Consider the following 18,166-nt stretch of genomic DNA (forward strand, 5'->3'; position numbering starts at 1 on the left):
AATTTGAACCATTCAAATTAATCCAAAATTAGATTATTCTTATTTTACCCTTAGTGAGCAAACAAGGGGACCTAATGGATCTACATTTTAGAAGCTCCAATAATACGAGATTAATTAATTAAACTCTTTAATTAAATTAATTAACATTCATTAACTGCAAATCACTCCACTAAAAGATCAACAGTTGCACTATTCACACTGTAGATATATTTCTGTGTCCCCTTATATAACTGATCAAAAGTAAGTCGACCATTTACGAGTCGCTCGTATTTATAGTTGAATCAAAATTACCATTTTATCCTTGTAATTACATTTAACTCCTTACAACCCTCTCGGGCTAGTGACAGGGAGGAGGAGTCAGCACTTAAAGGAACAATTCATCTACTTATCTTAAAGACAAGAAGGAGTGAATTTCATCTTTTGTAGCTATGTTCCTAGCTCCCTACTTGGATAAATCCCCAAAATGGTAAGCATATTGCACTAGTGAATCTGGCCATTCTCACCCATATAGATCAAAGGGTTGTCCTCATAGACAAGAGTTCATAACTCACTCAGAACTAAGGTCGAGTCACCTATGGTCATCCTATGAAATGTTAATCTCTTCAATCAACCATGTTATAAAGAGAGATTATTCATTTCTCGGTTCGATCTTATACAAACTCTCTGTATAGGATACTCTCACTCACATGTCTCCACATGAACGATTAGGATCAAATCATTTATAACACTTTACAACTCTTGTAACAATTACAAAGTGATTCATATCCATAGTGTCACCAGGATAAAGCACCGAACCTTATCCATATACTACAGACCATTTAGGTTATTACTTGAACATGATCCACTTGTATGTCTATCACATACTTTTCAATCTTCAAATAACCTCATATCTTTCTTTAATGGATAATTGCACATATAAAATAATCAACCATTATTTCTAATAACATATTAACTACGAGGCTTTAGAGTATACATCTCAACAGTATGGACTTAGTAAAAAGCAATGCATTGAATGATAAGATGAGAAGAAAGTTATAGGGCTCTTCTTCACAATCAGATGTTCTCGTCACTGAAAGAAGGAGAAGAAGTAAGAGTAAAGGTCCGACGGATAAAGATAGAGGCAAAAGTAAGAGTGGTCAGTTTACAAATGTTGAATGCCATTATTGCCATGTGAAAGAACATATAAAGAAGCATTATCAAAAATTTAAAAAGGACAATAAAAATGATAAAGGCAAGGAAAATAAGAATGACGATGACTGTGATGCAGACACAATTACTGTAGCCACGGAAGATTTTTACATCATTTTCGACGGTGATGTTATAAATCTTGCTACACAATAGAGCAACTGGGTGATTGACAGTGGTGTCTCAAATCATGCTACATCAAAGAGGGATTTCTTTGCATCCTATACACTTGGTGATTTCGACAGTGTTATGATGGTAATGACAGATTAGCAAAATCAATTGACATCGGAGATGTACACTAGAGAACAAGAGTGGTTCTAAGCTTATTTTGAAAAATGTGAAACACATTCCTGATATTCGCATGAATTTGATTTCTATAGGTAGGCTTGATGAAGAAGGTTTCTATAATACCTTCTATAACGGCAAATGGAAGCTTACTAAAGGCACTATAGTTGTAGCTAAGGGAGAGAAATGATCCTCAGTGTATTATATAGAGGCTAAGATCACTGATTGTGATATAAATCCAATGGATGATGACGCAAGTGTTAGTTTTGGCATAAAAGATTTAGTCACTTGATTGAGAAGGGTTTGAAGATATTAGCCAAGAAGAATCATTTTCCTAACATAAAGAGTGCACCCCTAAAAAGATGTCCTTGTTATTTGGTAGGAAAGCAGGCTAGAGTTACTTTTAAGTCATCTTAGCATTCAAGGAAACCAAATACACTAGAGTTGATACATTTTGATGTGTGTGGTCCTAGAAAAACAAACAAACAAACAAAAAACTTGGAGGTGCATCATATTTTGTGATGTTTATTGATATATAAGGAAGACGTGGGTTTATACATTGAAGATTAAAGATTAGGTGGTACAAGTGTTTAAGCAATTTCATGCCCTTGTTGAGTGCGAAACTAGTAAAAAGTTGAAGTGTAGGACTGATAGTGAAGGTGATTATTTTGGACATTTTGATGAGTAATGAAGAAACCATGGTATTCAACATCAAAAGACACCTCCTAAGACTCCTTAGTTAAATAGGATATCTGAGAGAGTGAACAGAACAATAGTTGAAAGAATGGAATGCTTGCTTTATGAGTCACAATTATCGTAATCGTTCTAAGGTGAAGCATTGAATACAATTGTGCATGTTTTAAATCTCACACCATGTGTTCCATTGGGATCAGAAGTTTCGAAAAGTATGATCAAATAAGGATATATCTTATGATCACCTGCATGTCTTTGGTTGTAAATCTTTATGTTCCTAAACTTCATAGCATCATATATGTTAAATTTAACAACATCAAATCAAATCAAATTGAAAGTGTGCCCTGATCTACATTAATCCTAGTTTTTGCAGTTTTCATAAATGGCCTACCTAACAGTATAATAGTTGAGTTTGTAGAGGTATTATTATCCATATCCATAATATAGAAGTCTATTGGAAAAATTAAATCTTTCATCTACACCAAGACACCCTCTACAACCCTTAGAGGTTGGATATAAGACCTATCGGGTAATTGTATTATTATGGACGTCTTTTACAAGTCATTCAACTTCAGATCAACATACACATGATAAAGCATAACATTCACCGATGCACCCAAATCAAGCATGACCTGATAAATCTTCCTTTCTTCTATTACATGGGGTAGAGTAAACATACTTGGATTGCGACATTTTTCAAGCATGTTACATTTAAGCATGATAGAGACATTCTTATTCACAACAACCCAATCTTCATTTTTTCTTTTCTACTTTTGGTACACAATTCTTTAAAGAGTTCTACGTACTAGGGAATTTAACTCACCGTGTTAAGGAGTGGAATGTTCACTTGCACTCTTTTGAAGGTCTCAAGAATTTCATCATCCATGACATCGTTCTTAGGCTTGGCTAGCCTGTTGGGAAAAGAAGCTTTAGGCATAAGTGGATCAGAGGAAAATGGGGAACTGGAACTTACTTGGGTGACCGAAGGCTTAGGTAATTCCTTCTGACTCTCTTTACTTTTCTCTACCTTATCAGGGGTATCCACAAAAGAAGTAACAGGAGGAGAAGTTGGTGGTGGAGCTATATATGGAAGCTCTGTATCACTTCTCAAAGTAATGGCATTGTTGTTGTGATAATCAGGTTGAGCTAGAAGCTTTTACTAAAGGACTTGCTTTCCAACTTGTTGACTGAAGTTGCCAACTGGGTGATCTGAGTGTTGGGACTGGTGTCTTAATTCTCCCGAAGTCTCGTTGTTTTATAAGGATACACATTGTTCGATGAATAAAATAAGTGTTATTTAATTCTAACATTTACTCATATCCAATAAACAAAGCTTCTTAATTATCTTATGTGAACTTAAGCATGTATATGTGATATACAAGTGGAACATGTCTTAAGTGATAACCTAAATAGGTCTGTAGTATAAGGATTGAGGTGGGATACCTAATCTTGGTGACACTACGGATACGACCCGCTTTGTAGAAGTTTGCAAATGTTGTAAACTACTACAGATGGTAGATCCTAACCATTCATGTGGAGACGTGAAGCGGGGGGTGTCCTATACAAAGAGTTTGTATAAGACCTAAACCACGAGATGATTAGACTCTGTATATAACACCATTGATACTAGAGACTTATATCTCACCTAAAAGATAGGTGACACGACCTTAATCCTGAGTGTTCTGGGAACTCTTGCCTTTGAGGGCGGTTCTTTGATTAGTATGGGTGAGAGTGGCCAGATTGCCAACTCAACATGTCTACCTTTTTGGCGACTTGTCTGATCTGGGAGCTGGGAACTCAATCCACAATATGGAATTCACTCGGGATAAGTAGAGAAATTGCTCCCTTAAGGGCTGATTCCGGGGCATGAACATAGTGGCCACAACTTCTCTTTGGAAGAGAAGACTCAGTCATAGTAGGACTATGACTTATGTTCATTAGAAGAATCAGTGGTACTTAAGGAGACAGATATAACTATAGGGGCATAACGGTTATTGGCCCAGCTGTACTTACGACCAATCTATGAAGGATTGTCGCACTACTGATTGGTTAAGATGGACACATAATATATATGTGGTAAGGAGAGTTCAACTGTCGGTCTTTAGTGGAGTGCCTGACAATTAACAGATGGTAGATCCCGTGACTAAAGAGTTTAGTCAGTTATTCACGTACCTTGGAGCTTCGAGCTACAGGTCCATGAGGTCCCCTTGGTAGCTCAATGGATTCAGTAGAGGATCAGTTCTTGGTGTTGATTTGAAATGTTTAAATTAGGTATTTTGATTATATACGATATCTTTGATGTATGAGATGCATCTAGTGGAGGATTGATGTAAATGAGATTTACATTAAGTACCATATAATAGAAAAATAACTATGGTTTATATGTTTCATGAGATGAAATATTAAAACTATAGGTTATAAATATAGTATGATAAGTTAGTTATCATTTATATTTATAACAATATTAATTATTGAATAATTAATTCTTTTTCTTTTAAATAACCATATGAGTGGGTGGTTATTGAATTCATGGTAACCGTGAGTTTAAAAGAAAAATGGTTTTCCTATTTTGAAAAGGAGTTTTACAATCGCTAAAAAGTTTTTTGAGTTTTCTCTCTCGTGCAAAAGAAACTCACGAGGTTGTCAAGTAAATACGGATTTACTAAACGACGACTGGGCGAGCTAAATGATTGTGCAGTGGCGAGCTAAACGATCATGCAGTATTTACTAAACGATCACATAGTTTTGCTAGACGATCGCTTGCCCAAAGTAAACGATCGTGTAGAGTCTGTAGCCGACAAACCGAGCTAAACGATGAGCTAAACAATGGCATAGCTTTTGTTAGACGATCACTTAGCTTTATCTAAACGATTGGGCATCGACATATACGATAGGTCTCCGCCTTCTCCCACTTGCCCAGTCGTGTTCGTGATCGGTGGTTCCTTCTTCTTTGCCTCATACCAAGTCCGAACAAAGCCCACCCTCTGGATTCTCACATCGAGAATACCAAGGTAGCCTTGTTGGTGGTGTCAAACTCAACTCAACACTGTCGAGGTTTTCTAGAGACCGTTCGTGGTGCTGTGAAGGCCATTCGTGTTGCTGAAGAGTTCGTGACCGAGGTATCGTTGAAGACGAGTGCAAAGTGTTCGAGTTGTGTTTGTTGCATTTAAGATTTCTATTGTTCGAGCGGTCATGCGCAACGGAGCGTGGAGACGCTTCTTCGATTGTTCGTACAGCTTGCTCTTTATGCATTTGTATTGTTCATGCTGTAATTTCTACATTTGAATTGTATAACCGCTTGTTTGAAGTCGACTGTAAATGTTATGTTCATTCATGATTATGATTTGGAATAATCTTTTTCTGCTGCTCATGGAAATCACGTATCCAATTTCCTTCACTGAGAACCAAAGTTACTCAACCCTATCCTAGTTTCCTGCTGAAACTTAATAGAATCCTTTTGCAGTTGATGGATCTCTTATTGGAATTTGAAAGAATTTTCAGCAAGGGATTTAACTATACTTTCAAGTGACATACTTGAAGATGAAGATGGTTTTCGATTACTTCCTTGATGGGTCCATTTAAAATCAAGGTGATTCTTCTACCCCAGATTATTTGTGTTACTCTTGGGGTCGTACTTCCTTTGGTATCCTTCCATGGCGTTAACCTTCTTATGAGCCTATGGACATACTTCAGATGAATGCCCTGGCACATCGCAAGCTCTACAAGCTTTTACTTGTTGACTGCCTCTAGTAGTAACCTATTTCAGAAGAAAAGTTAAATAAGAAATTTAAGATCTTAATTCATTAATTTCCCTGGAGTTCGAGGAATCCACATCAGTTGATCTAGTGCCAAAGTTTTGAGAATTTCCTGCCATGGTGAAGATTAGCTCACGAGCCTCTATAGGAGTCTTGTCAGCTAATACTCCACATGTGGTAGCATTTATGGTGCTCCAATCACCTTCAAGCAAACCAGAATAAAAAATTGTATAAGTAGTTGATCGGAAATTTCATGATGGGGGAAACTTGTACAAAACCTCTTGTATAGTTCCCAGTATTCAAACAATAACTCTCAAATTCTTTCCTTAAAGTTTGTAGATATCCTTATTTATACTGAAGCTTGAGAATAGGGAAAAAACTTCTCCAAAAACCTCTTCTATAATCCATTCCAAGTCGTAATTAAGCCAGACTGTAAGAAATACAGCCAATTGTTTGGGTATGAAATAGGTGTCGTTAATTCTACTTTGAAGATCTCTGTCTCCAAGTTCTACACTATCGAGTCTCCTTTTTGCAGATCCATTCATATCCTCTAGGCTTTACCCCATCAAGAAAATCTACAAAAACATACTGTTTAAGTACAGATACTTTGTCTCAAGTTTCATGACTTTGACATAATTTCTTTTGTCAACATCCTTCAATTGTTGTCATCCATTATGACAACTTTGATTGTCAATAAGTCATAGCAAAGGTTCAGTCATTTCATAACTTACCCACTATTTTTTAGGTCTACAACTTTCCATCTTGTCATCTAATGTCACAGTGTAGACTTCAAGTAAATCTTTGTAAGGTTGAGTTATCTCACAACTCTCCCACTATGATGAAGACTTGTCTAGTTAACAATTAAAATTTTATTTTCAAATAAAAATAAATGGTTAACAACACTTGTTAACTATTAAGTGGTTTTACTTGGAACTAGTTCATCAACACAAATTAACCTTTTTTCAGGTTTGTAGCCTTTTATATGACATTCCTAATAAAATCAGTATTTGTCACAAAAATACATTACTTTATTTTGAAGTGTACAAAAGGTCATTTTATAACTCCTTTAGGACTACCTACATTTAGATGTATGTTCGAATATTTGTTTCATTAAATGTATTTATTAAGGGTTCATTTTGACACAAGTATCTCAAATTACCCAAATACTGAAATTTCGTAAACGGTTTTACAACACTTTCTTAATTCAAAATTGTTTCTCAAACATTTTTTGAGGAAACAATGATAAAAAATTGCAATATCTATTGCATATCCTTAGTGGAGTCTGTCATCAGTGTAATGAATATGTTTAACAAGGTATTTAACATGTACTAAGTTTAACAAGGCCAAATTTCTCCTGTTACGGCATAATTTCATCCAAATTGTACCTAATGCTTGAAGTTGAGATCTTATCTCATCTCTATCAATTAGGCATAATACATTAAAATTTCATGTACTAGTCATTATGATCTAATCATAATGTCACAATAGACATGCCTAAATGACTTAAACTTTAGTGATTTGGTTTGAACATTTCAAAAAGAATAAGACTTAAGTTTCATTCTATTAAGATATTTTCCTTCATAAATACTCATAAATCATATTAATGACATATTTATGATATCAGACTTAATCTTTCAATCACTAGACCACTTGGGTAAAAATGCATAAGTCCAACAAATTATTTGGCCAAGTAGCCTTATTCAATAAGGTTCGTTGACACTCTTACATACTTTTGATAGATAATAGTAATTTAACTCTAACTCTTAGAAAATTACACGTAATTTTCATTTAAATGCCAAAGAAAATATTCTTTTAAGAGAAAAGAAGTTGTCTTTCTTTCTAGACTCATTAATCCTTATTCTCCCTCAGTTTAGTATTCAGCCGTTTTAACTTTTAATACACAGAAAAGTGTAATTATTTAAAGTTGAACATATTTTTAAACAACCTTTGAAAACATGTCTTATCAAGAAAAATTATTCATACTTTATGAATTATTTAGTAATAAATTCTAGAGAAATTGAATTTCTCTTACGGTGATAAAAGCACCGTATTCAACATAAATAAACGACATTTTAATGCCACCAACTATGTGAGATGGACTTTCTATTACTAACTAGTAGAAGCTATTCTATTGAATTAAGTATTTTCCAAAAAAATACAATTTAATTGTAATGAAGAATAAAATTTTTTGATAGTGTATCCTTATTCAACTATCAAAGTGGAAATCTTTATTCTCCACCAAGAACTCAGTAAATCAAATTTACTTTATTCTACTTTTTTCTTCCTTTATGAGGTATTTCTAAAATTCCACATCGTGTGACATCCCAAGCTAATTTGGAAACTTTTTCCTCATTGACTCTGGTCACAAAAAAATATCTTCCACTCAAATAATATTCAACTTTTAAGATCATTTAGCTTTCCATAAGTCAACATATAATATGTTTTTGTCATGACTTTATCTTCAAATCCAGAAACATCATGTGTTATCTAGATGATAAAAGTAAATTATCACTTCGTTTGTACTTCATGAACACTTCATGAATTGACAACACCCTTTTAAGAACATTTTCCAAAATAAAGACAAATTTAAAACTACATTGTCATTAAGTGTTGATGACATTTTTCCAAGTAACTTATTTATCAAATCTTTTGATTTATATCGATAATTTAAAACTAAAACTCCCAAAAGAAATTGACATAATCTTGAAACATATGCAATCTTTTATCCATTCTAATTCAAGATATAAATTAAAATGAATCTAATAGATTTAATATGAATCTTATTCATATTATTCTAAAATTTCTATTGCTATAATACTTCAGTGATATAGAATAAAAGCCACTGAAGGTTGATCAGTTATTCCTTTACTGGATTGAGATTTTCTCAACTAATTGTTACATTAGAACAACTCTTATTCTTATAACAATAAGCTACCATTGATTTGGTCAAGAAATCAATAACTTGTTTAACAATTTCTTGTAAATGTGTCCCTCCATTTTAGATCCTAGAATTTTGTCCCAACGAGTCAACCGAAGGAAACAACTGACTGGAGCAAAAACTAAAACGATCCTATCCATTATTTGAGTTTGAGATTAAGTTCATGCAAACACCTTCCGAAGGGGGACATAAGTAGAGATGCTACGAGGCTGAGCATGAAATCTCACTTGCAAACCAATGAAGAAGACCGTAGGATGTGTTGACACACGTCCCTCTCCCACTTATTATAAACACTTTCTCCATTCACCTTGATATTTACCTATGCAAACACCTTTCGAATGAGGACACAAGCTAAGGTGCCACGAGACTAAGCATAGATCTCACGGTGTGAACTTGAAGGGAGAACATGAGAAGAAAATGACATATTATATATATCTTTCTCCTTCCACTAAGTATTTTAAAAATGAGAGTTCGTTACTTAGGTAAATTAGGCTAAAAAATTTATCTAAGTTTTATTAAATTTGCCCAATATAACTTTTATACCGGATAATTTAACAATGTATGATTATCATTTATTAAAATTTTAATAAATTCTAAAATTTATTTAATAATTTAACAGTGATCCTAATTCGTTCATGTATTGACATGAGGAGTGGGGGCATCCTATGCAATGAGTTTGCATAAGATCGAATCAAGAAATAAGTCGCTCTTACTTTATAATGTTGTTTATTGTTTAAGACTGACTATTTCGCTTAGATGACCTAGGTAACTCGATCTTACTCCTAAGCTAACTATGAACTTCTGTTTATTCGGGATTATCCTTAGATTTGCATAGGTGAGGGTTAGCTCAACAGCGCCGGCTCAATAAGCCTCCCATTTCAATGGTAAGACCGGGTAGATAGCTGGGGATATAGAGTGGAAGATAGAATTCACGCCTAGTTGTTCTCTTAAGTGTTGAATTCAGGTCTTGAATAAGAGATCTCACCCTCTCATTGGCCCGAAAGGGATCCGATTTAGTGATTGGATCACAAACCAATTGTTTATTAGAGAATCAGTGGAACTTAAGGAGCAAAACAAAATTTCAGGGGTAAAATAACATTTGACCTAGTCGTTATTACAAAAAAATTTGGAAGGGTCGACTTACTGATTATGGTTAAATCAAGTGGACATAAATATATTTACATTGAGGAGAGTGCAATTATTGAACTATAGTGGTGTGACTCAATAGTTAACGAATATCGATTAATTAAATCTAAAGAGTTTTGGCCAATTAATCTCAAATTGTTGGAACTTGTTATCTGTAGGTCCATAAGGTCCCTCTACTAGCTCGTAAAACATGAACACCTTGAATTAGTAAATTGAGTGAATTTGGAATGATATCAATTTGAAGTGTTTCATTCGAAAAGTGTTTGTATGGGTCAAGATCAAGGTGAATGGGGGAAGTAGTTTATAGTAAGTGGGTGAAGGATATGTGTCAACGTGTCCTGTGGTCTCTTCCGCTTGTTTGGACTGTGAGATTCCTATGTTGCACCTGCTTGTCGTCTTAGTTCGGACTTGCTATTCGTTTAATGATGGCTATCTCCTCGGAGGGTTGTAACATAGGATTTGAAATAATTCATACTCCAAAAATAGATAGGATTTCTTAGGTCATTTTGCAACCTTGACTTTCCAATTTAGTAGCATCGTTGGGGCCGACCTCTAAGGTCTGAAAATGGAGGGTTACACTTATGGAATTACTAAAATGTTACTAAGTTCTGACAAAAAACGGTAGTTAAATGACTATCAGAATATGAGTTATTCTGAAGATAGTATTTAGTCAAGAATGTCTTGATTTAGTGAAGGAGTATTTGACTGCCCCTCGATAGCACTTATTCTGACTTACAAAAATAATGAATTTTGGGTACATTATTACTTTACTAAAACATAATTGGGTTTAAAAACAATTCACTAATAAAATTTGTTTATATTTTCAGAATGACGAGCTCTTTAGTACAACTATTGACTTCTGATAAACTTACCCATGATAACTATGCTACGTGGAAATCAAACTTAAATACAATACTGGTAATAGATGACTTGAGGCTCATTTTAATAGAGGAATGTCCTCCTGTTCCTAGCTCAAATGCAAATCGAAATGTTTGGGATGTATACGACATATGGATCAAGGCTAATGAGAAAGACCGTGCCTATATTCTTGCCAGCATATCTAATGTATTGGCTAAGAAACATGAGAGCATGAATACTCAAAGAGATTATGGGATCTCTTCATGGGATGTTTGGACAACCATCCTTCTTCCTGAGGCATGATGCAATCAAATATATTTACATCTGTCATATGAAAGAAATGGCCTCAGTTAGAGAACATGTCCTGGACATGATGGTCCATTTCAACGTGGCAGAAGTAAATTATGCCATCGTTGATGAGAAGAGTCAAGTTGGTTTTATTCTTGAATCTCTTCCAAATAGTTTCTTGCAGTTCTGTACGAATGCACTGATGAATAAAATAGAGTATAACTTGACTACGCTTCTCAATAAGCTACAGGCTTACCAGACCATGATGAGAGAAAAAGGATTAGAACCAGAAGTAAACGTTACTACTGCAGAAAAAGAAGGATCGTCCTCTAAAAAGGCTGTTATTGCTTCTTCTTCAAAGGGTAAGAGTATTCCGGTAAAGAAGAACAAAGGGAAAGGGAAAAAGAAACCTAATGGCAGAAAGGGAAAGGAAAAAGTTGTAGATAAAGGAAAATGTTTTCATGCGGCGAAGAAGGGCACTAGAAGTAGGGTGGACAGCAACCGAACCGAATTGCAAAATTGAACGAATCGAACCGATTTATAAGCAAAACCGAATATTTCGGTTCGATGCGGTTCGTTGGGCTGTTGAAACCGAATTTAAACGGTTCGGTTCGGTTCAAAGCTTGAAAACTGATTTCTAAACTGATCCGTTTAAATATACATATATAATATTAATATTTATTTAATAATAAATAACTTAAATTTAAAACTAAAGAGAAAACCAGTAGACCGCACGATAACGCACGCAAGTTTTTCCTTTCCGTTTGGCGTCTGCTTTCGATTTCTTCCTTTAGAACTTCTAGGGTTTTTTGTTGCCGCCGCCGTCGGCGCCGATCTGAGTCTGACGCAGGACGCACGAAAGACTTTTACCATTCTTCTTTCGTGAACCAGAGGAAACTTTCATTCGAGACTGCCAGTGAACAAGAGGAAACTTTCGTGAACCAGACTGTCGCTTCCGTTCGCTTTGTGCTCAGGAACGTTCGTCGTGCTAAGGAAAGGAAAATAACCCTGCAGGCCGCAGCTCTAGTACATGTAAAAATTTTCTCCCTCATTTAACGCTACTACCACATTAATATTTTTCATTTAAGAATTCTTAAATACATGTAAAAATTAGGTGTTAATGATTTTATAATGAAATTTTAGGTAAATAAAATTTGGTTCGTGCTCAGATCGCCACCCGCAGGCTGCAGCTCATTCGAGGCAGTCCTCATCCGATTGAATTATTGAAATTTTAGGTAAATAAAATAAAATTTTAGATAAATAAAATAAAATTTTAAGTAACTAATGAAATTGTTAGGTAATCTTTATCTTATTTTAGCACAACTTTTGTTGTTGTTGTTGGTTGTTGTTGTTATGTTTGAACAAATAAAATCCTATTGATGTTGTCTTGTTGTTGTTGTTGTGTTTGAATTTTTAGTTTAAGTAAATGATTTTGTTTGATGGTAATAAGTTCTCTCTATTTTCCCCTTTATAGGTACCATCGGTCTATCACAATGAGCTTGAAAAAGAGCAATGATTCCAATGATGATGTTATTGTGATACCATCACTACCACCACCACCATGAAAAACCGAAAGTGAGGAGACAGTTTCAAAGCATACAAGTGGACGAAAGAGAAAAAATTCATCTATGGTATGGGATCACTTTACTAAATGTTCTGAATATAGTGATGATGATCCGCATGCTAAATGTAACTATTATGGTATGGTGTATGCATGTCATCCTAGAAGGAATGGAAATTCAACTATGAGAATGCATATTGAACACTACTGTAAAAAAAATCCTTATCAGATTAAGAAGTCTAAGTTAGATGTAACACAAACTAAGTTGGTTTTTAAGAACAATGAGGGTATTAGAGATAATTCACAATCACATTCATCCCTTAGTTACAAGATGATTACTAGAGTGCTCAGAGATTACTTGCTGAGATGATTATTATAGATGAGTTGCCATTTAAATTCGTGGAGAACCAAGGGTTTAAGAGGTTTGTGAATGGGACTTTGACGTTAGTAGAACCTAATTTTGTTCTTCCTTCTCGAAAAACAATTGCTAAGAATATTTTGGGAATTTATGATAGCGCGAAAGAGATATTGAGGGCATTTTTGTGAAAGAAGGATATATAGTGTCACTCACAACCGATACGCGGTCATCAATCCAAAATCTGAACTATTTGGTTTTGACTGCACATTTTATTGATAAAGATTGGAAATTACATTAGAGAATTCTTAATTTCACCCAAATTGAGAATCATAGAGGAGAGACGATAGGAAAAGAGGATAAGAAATGTCTAAAACAATGGGGTATTGAAAAGGTTATGACATTGACAGTTGATACTGCTTCGTCAAATGATATTGCTATTGCTTATTTGAAGAAGCGTTTTAAGCATGGGTTGGTGTTAGATGGTGAGTTCTTGCATGTTCAATGTTGTGCACATATATTGAACTTAATTGTATGCGATGGCCTAAAAGATATTAATGATTCATTGGTTCGAATTCGAGATGCTGTGAGGCTTGTTAGATCTTCTCCTATTAGACTTGCACATTTAAGAAGTGTATCACAAAGAAGAACATAGATAGTAAAAGTATGTTGTGTCTTGATGTTCCAACTAGATGGAATTCTACCTATTTGATGCTTGAGGCTGCTATAAAATTTGAAAAGGCATTTGAGAGGTTAGAAGACTACGACACAGTCTACATGAATGAGGAAGAAAAACTAACCACCAGGGATTGGGAAATTGCGAGAATATTTACCAAATTCTTGTCCGTGTTCTATGAAGTAACTGTTAGGCTTTCAGGGTCTTTGTATGTTACTTCCAATACAATCTTCCATGAGATTAGTATTGTTCAGAATTGCATCAAAAAATATTCAAGTGCAACTGGTCCTAACGATGTGCTTTTGCAAGAAATGGCAATGAAAATGCAAGAAAGTTTGATAAGTATTAGGGAAAAAAAGATAGAACAAATTTATTCTTGTATGTTGCCTTTGTTTTAGACCCTCGTTATAAGATGAAATTTCTTTTGCATTGCCTAAATCAATTATTTGATGTTGATGTGCCAAAAGCCATAGGAAGTAAGGTAGAGGGTGTTTGAGAGCATTGTTCAATGAATACAATTTGTCACTATCGGTTGCTAATAAGGGGCAATCTTCATGTACCATTAAAAGTTTTCCATTTAGAACTTCAAGAGCAAGTGCTTCAGGGATTTTCCATTTTGATTTTGAAGATTTAGATGAAGATGATTTGCAAAGTGTGGATTCAGAAGTTGATATTTACTTACTAGAGCCTCGTGTTAAATGTGAAGATAATTTTGATATCTTAGATTGGTGGAAGGGGAATTCTTCTAGATATAAGATTCTTAGAAAAATTGCACGAGATATTTTAGCAGTTCCGGTATCCACAGTTGCTTCTGAGTCCGCATTCAGCACTAGTGGGAGAGTAATTGATCCTTTTCGTACCTCATTATCTCCAACCATTGTTGAGGCACTTGTATGTGTACAAAATTGGTTACGTTCTGAACAAATTAGCACTGGTTTATGACAATACTTGGAGGAAATTGAAGATGAAGAGGAAGGTTCATATATTCTAAACATATTTATATATATATATATATATTAACATATTTATTCATATATTTATTATAGTAACTACTAACAACTTTATGATTTGTTTCTTAGTTTTCATAACGGGATTCAATGGAGCGGCAAATGCAAAAAAACAAGGAGAAGAAGAATCATGATTGACAAGCGAAGAAATTTGTTTGTATTGATTGAACTTTTAGAATTCAGCACTAGTGTTTTAGCTTGTTATTTGCTTTTATGTGACTTGTGTATTGTGTACTTCTACTTTGGAGAACTTTTTAGTTTTTAACTTTTTATTGTAGTCATTTGGATTGATATGTTTTTATGAGTTATTGTGGATTGATATTTAAGAAATTTGTGTATTGTGTACTTTGGACATGTTCTTATTGTGGATTACTAGATTGATATTTAAATTATGTTTAGAGTATAAAAAAAAAGAGAATATACAAATTTCAAAAAAGGAACAAGGAAAATAAACGGTAATTTAAATTATGTGAAAAATTGGTAAAATAAAAAAAGAGAATATACAAATTTCAAAAAAAGGAAGAAGAAAAATAAAAGAGTGGAAGGAAGAAGGAAAATAAAAGGAAGAAGAAACAAAAAAAAGATAAAAAAAAAACTGAAACCGATTCATGAAACCGAACCGAACCGAATAGAACCGATTCGGTTTCATGTATAAATAAAAGCGGTTCGATTCGGTTTGGCCTCCAAATCGAACCGAACCGAACCAATTCCACCCCTAACTGGAAGAGAAACTGTCCACAATACCTTGCGGAGAAAAAAGCGGAGAAAGCAAGACAAGAAAACTAATTCCTTGTAAACTCCACGTTTTGAACAGGGGAGAATTTCTCAAAACAACCAGTGGGAGATGCAGTTGCTGTTGAAAGATAAACTTGTTTACTTTTGTTATTGTAATAAAAGTTATTTTATCTTTTGTAAAGAACATATGTATAATTTTTTTATATAAATGAAATTTTCATTAGCAAAAGTTATATTTGTTCTACTATAAAGAAACTTTTGTTAAAACCAACCAAGTTAAAGGTCATTTGCAAATATTTAGATATTTAAAGTGGCTAAAAATCTATATGACAAATAGTTATTTAACCTAAATGGTAAGTTTAGAACACTTGAAAGGTTCAAGGTGTATAAAACTTGTTAGGTAAAATAAGAAAAACACTTCGATTAGATTGAAATAGAGAATACTGAGAATCAGAGATTTCTAGGGCTATTTCGATAGAACATGAAATCTAGTGACAATTTTCTACACCTAGTTGCCTTAGTTGTTTTGAACATCATTCCAATTTTAAGGTATTTTCTAAAACTCCATATAAGATGTGGATAACTCATAAATCTATTTATGATATGTAAAATATGTTTACATAATTCAAAAATCAAGAAAAAAGATCGACACATGTGTTAGTGTCGAACCAAGTGTTGAAATATTGTTCAAAAGGCATGCCTATTTGTAGGCAACCCAAAAGTAGTACACTTTTCATGTAAAAGAAAATCAAGTGTTTGTGTTGACAAATGCTAAATTTTTCCTAGAAAAGTATATGAGATCACCATATATTATTTAGTTTCCTTAAAAAGCAAAGTGTATATCAATAAAGAGTTATTGATTATAGTTGACACTGTAAAAAAAAGTTGTTTGGACAGGTCAGATGCATCTTACTCAAAGAGTTGAGGGTACCTTGATGTAGTGGGAGGAATGTACGATAGCCTAGCCATAATTTGAGTGGAAACTCAAGTCACCAAATTTCGGTGACGGTATCGAGAAACAAAGATTGTAAAAAATAAGATGCATTCCCTATATAGTTTAATGAGAAATCCATAGTATACTAAAGTGTTTACAGCAATCCTCTCGGCTAAAGTGTTTGAGGATCACCTATTGCGACTAGGATTACGAGTTGAATAACCTAGAGAAAGTGGGAGAAAAACTCATGGGTATGTGATACCTAAAGCAAACCATGGGTATGTAATGCCCTTGTTTATTGTATTTCTCCGTAAAACTCAACTCAGCATTATATATTCATATGTATATTTCCTCTGGAGTTTTAGTCCAAGTGGGAGTTTGTTGAATTTTATGCCCTAAAACTCATGGTTTATAAACAATAAACAATAAACTCATTCTGTAAATCAATAAAGTTGTTATTGAAGTTTGATTCAATAAAGTTGTATTGAATATATGAATTGCTTATTTCATTTCAGAAATAAATCTAATAAACTAAAAGATCCATGACTATTACATGAGTACTTGAACTTTATGTGGAGACGTAAGAGTGAAACAGGTTACTTGATGACATTTGCAGGTGGCGCAATGTCTTGGCAATGAAGGTTGTAGAAATGTGTTGCATTTTCTACAACTAAAGTAGAGTATATTGCAGTAGCAAAGGCTTGTAAAAAGATGTTGTGGATGAAGCACTTTATATAGGAGCTTGGCTTCAAGCAACAAAGGTACGTGATATAATGTGACAATCAGAGTGTTATTCATCTTGGTAGGAATGCTACATTTCCTTCCAGAACGAAGCATATAGATATGATATATCACTGGATGAGAGATGCTTTTAATGATGATTTTTTTTAGCTAGAGAATATGCATATTGACCATAATGGATCTGATATTTTGACGGAGAATCTACCAAAAGAGAAGCTTGAGTTTTGTCGTTCCACCATGGGAATGACAAGTTTCTCTAGAAAGTGAAATAGGGGAAGATTTGTTCGGTTATTTCACTCTTAGTGAAGACCCACAATTGAGGCTCACTAGGTCCAAAAGTAGGTTTTATTTAAAACCTATGTTCAGCAATCAGTCAATAGACACACGAGTATATTGAGAGAGTGTTAACTATTGGGTTTTATGCCCTAAAACTCGTAGATGGTGAATGTAATTAAATTACTATCATTAATAAATAATTATTAATGTTTTCATTTGAAGGAGTAATAAAATATGCAATGGAATAATTCATAATCAATAAGCACTTAAACTACATTTAATTTGAGTTTTAAACATGCTACTCATGAAGTTTTTCAAAAGAGGGTTTGATCATGACAATACCTTTGTAGTTCTCTTCATGTTTTCAGTAGAATCTCCACAAGTTTGAGCTGGATTCTTTAGATGAACTACCAACAAGATCTTCTCAACTATGCTCAAGAAGGAATGTGTGGTGAAAACACTCTAATCAAGCTAAATTGAAGATGAACTAGTAAGAGTGGAGCAGGGTTTCAATTTTATAGCTGTAAGGATAAAGTGCTTAGTCTTCTATCAATTTTCATGCATGAAGCTTCATTATATAGCCTTAAATCATGTAATAGAAGATGACTGCATGTAGGGCAGCTCCTACTTGGTGTTGATTGAAGAGTGTGTGGTGGAATTTGGTGAAAATACATCATATGTGACTTTAGTGGATTTTTCCAATTTTTGGGAAAAAACCAATAACTCAAAATCA

The sequence above is a fragment of the Benincasa hispida genome, chromosome 9, assembly GCF_027475165.1.
Source record: "Benincasa hispida cultivar pf3 chromosome 9, pf3_genome.v1.1, whole genome shotgun sequence".
NCBI lineage: Eukaryota > Viridiplantae > Streptophyta > Magnoliopsida > Cucurbitales > Cucurbitaceae > Benincasa > Benincasa hispida.